We start from the raw sequence: 3,525 nt of genomic DNA, 5'->3' as shown, positions 1-3,525 counted from the left end.
TAATCAGAAGCACATTTAAAACTGGAATATAATTTCATTTCATTCACATGTGTTTCATATAATCCTTTCTGGATTACAATCCGCCATCAAAATGATTTTTTGACATTTAATTATTCTAGCTGCTGTGAGAAAAGGCTAACGATCTGCCACCTGCAAGATCCTCACATGCGATAGCCTAGTAGCCCAGACAACTTCTTTATGTTTACAGACGTGACGTAATGACGCAGCAGCATGCTCGAATTTCCCGCGAAAACCTACCCGTACCACTCAAATTAGAAAACATTATTATAAGCTAACCGTTGTGAATCGGGCTAAAGTAAGGCGATGGTTTTGAACACTGGCTGGTTATGTACTTGCTCAAATATTGATTTTGGATAATTTTTAACCAAAAAAGTTACGGACTGCAGCTTTAATGTTACACCATCGATTTCTCAGTTTTATTGTAGTTCTTCTTTCACATTTACATACATTATGAATACTCAATAATAAACAAACATCCTTAGTTTGCATGATATTCTTGACATGTGACTCATTTATCGCACCTTTTGATTTATCACACCTAGTTTATGACTTTTCTTTAGTTAATTTTATATATAGATAAGTTTCATTCCAAACAATTCAGTCTGCTTTTGGATCATTTTGTCTAGATAGGAATAGGCTTATTCCATTTCTGTAGGCATTGACTGTTTACTCTGAATGTTATTTGCACTATGGCAACTGTATAGATCTGTTATTATGCCATTTTTTTTAGTTTAGAAAACGTTTAAAACCTTAATGTGATAAAGAAGCTTGCCCGGACATGACTTGATGTTTAAATCTGAAATCATTCCAAGAGACACAATCGATGGGTGTTGCTTTTTCTCATGTGCTGCGCCTATTTGTAAATGACTGATAATAATACACTACATTAGGTACACCAACATTGTGCCAAAAACCTCAGTGACGTTCTGAATTTACCTTTTTCCTTTAAGGTTTGGTTGTACACATATTAACTTGTCAAGTCTACTAAATCTACTAAAAGAGAATGAGGCCCAGTTTAGGCTTGATAAAGCTGGGGATAATAAGAACGTTTTTCAGAGTGAAAGAAATGAAAAATAGCCAATAACTTGGTAGAAAGTTTCTGTTCCTTTCCAAACATCTTTAACTGCTCTTTGTGTTTTTGGTGAGAAGCCTTAGCCGTTGTTTTCATACTGTAAGGAGTTACATCATAGCGTCTGGTATGTGAAGAAATGGTACGTTTTACCTCACAAAGAAGCTAAGAAATTCTCAAGGACTGGTTTGTTCCATTCTGCAAGCAGCTCACCTTTGGCATCCATTGAGAAATAGAGCAAAGCCAATTCAGCTTTAAGAATTAAGGTCATTACCTACAATGAAATAAGGTGGAATAAAATTATTTTATGGAGTTTTGGCCAGTTAGGTGTTTGTTATTTAGATTAGTTGCTAGGATGAATATGATTTTGTAAGCACAGATGAGTTCAGTGTGTGAATGCCTTTAAGATTAGGTCTTTGTGATTATGGTTTTAGTTCAGTAAGCTCCATTGAGAGTTTACAGCTCTCCCTCCCTGAGAATAAAAAGAAAAAGACTATTACATTATGATTGAGAACTTTCTACTTGCCACCCAAAAACAACCCTATTACACAATGTAAAGGACTCATAACAAGAACAACTCTGCAGTTTTTGTAGTGAGGCTAATTGTTAATCAGTCACAGTGATACTCTGAGATCACATGGTAGAAAAGTTAACCTACTTTTCTGTCAAAAAGAGACATGTCCATCTTTATTTGTATCATTCCGGCGGTTTGATCAGAGATCAAGTTTGATCACAATAAATCAGTGGTTCTCAAGGGGGCCTCAAGATGACTTAAAATGATTAAAAACAAGACAAAACAACTATTAAAATAAGCCAAAACCAGGAGTTTCTCTAGACCTTTTTTACTGGTACAGTACATGAGCCCCAGCGAAATATTATTATTGAGAAATCATTATGTGTCAATGGATATTCTAGTACACTGACCTGAAAATAATTGATTTCTGATTCTATTTCAGCTACTATTTGTTTCACTCAGCTGTTTAAAATTGAACAGTAACTAGCAAAGGTAGATTTGCAAATGAATCACTCTTTTGATCGAATCAGTCAAATTATTTTGCAAAAGGGGCTGAAATTTTTTGCGTGATTCAGTTTGATTCATTCAGACAGACAGTTCACATGCACCGAATCGAAAATAAAATAAAATATACCTACAGTCCTGTAGAAAACAAAATTTGAAAAGGTCTTCTATTACTATCTAGCAGCTCTTTATTGTGCAGGCAGTGAACAACTACAGGTAAAAATGATTTACATCTATTTACATTATATCCAAAACAGTATCAAAATATAGGCACACTTTTTTGGTGACCCAGTACTGATAAAAATCCAGATTTTATTTTAATTCACTCCTTCAACAAATATCTTGAAAAAACTTGATGTATGAAGAAGCCTAATTTTGAAAGTGTGATTTCCTGGAAAATTCTTGTAAATTATTAAGTTATAAAACTCCATGGGCATTTTCATAATTAATATACAGTTTTCTATTTATGCCAAGCTCTAAAATATTTTATGGGGTACAAATTATGAGTACAAAGTATTTTTTATAAAGCCTTATCCTCAATCCTTATCCAGTAGATCACAAAAACTAAAAAAGTAACAGCAGAGTAGAATATAACAGTGAAACAAAGGATAAATATTTGATTGAAATGAGAGTTTACTCTCCATGCTCCATGAGTATTGTGTGGGCAATATGTGCTGCATGTCCATCCAGTTCAGAACTTGCAGGGCTCCACAGTGCCTGTGACACCACATGCTAATGAGAAAAACAAGGGTAATGACCGGAAAACATACTGGCTTCACACTTCAGAGGCACAAACAGGGAAAACAGCAGGCTTCACACTGCACTGCTTCAACACAGTGACCTCCAGCGTAGTGCAGTTTCTTTTCTAAATTCAGCTAGTAGGTCACAGTAAAGTAAAATCAAAACCTTTTAAAGGGGTGGTTGATTGCGATTTCACTTTTTTAACGTTAGTTAGTGTGTAATGTTGCAGTTTGAGCATAAACAATATCTGTAAAGTTACGACACTGAAAGTTCAATGCAACTGGAGATATCGTATTTTAAAATTACAGCTCGTAGGGACTACAATGAGTTACTTCCCGGGTTTGTGACGTCACAAACCCAGATAAACCCCACCCCTGGGAAAATGCAATGAAGGGGGCGAGGCCATTCTCAGGCTTTAGAGAAGAGGAAGAGTTGTTGCCATGCCGTCAAAACTAGGGGTGCACGAAAAAGTCTATTCATATATGAATCGCGATTCTGTCTTCTAAAGATTCTAATGGAATCACAAGTTTCAAAATCAGTGTTCTAAAGCAGCAGTTCTTAATACTATTCCTCGCGCCCCTCTGCTCTGCACGCGCTCTGCTCTGCATCTCTCTCAATGAACTGTTCCATTTATACACTTATTTTCACATAGCTATGAGAAGCGTTAAACATGGAC

The sequence above is a fragment of the Sinocyclocheilus rhinocerous genome, unplaced genomic scaffold (assembly GCF_001515625.1).
Source record: "Sinocyclocheilus rhinocerous isolate Xijiao unplaced genomic scaffold, SAMN03320098_v1.1 scaffold946, whole genome shotgun sequence".
NCBI lineage: Eukaryota > Metazoa > Chordata > Actinopteri > Cypriniformes > Cyprinidae > Sinocyclocheilus > Sinocyclocheilus rhinocerous.
Note: the sequence above shows the minus strand (reverse complement) of the source record.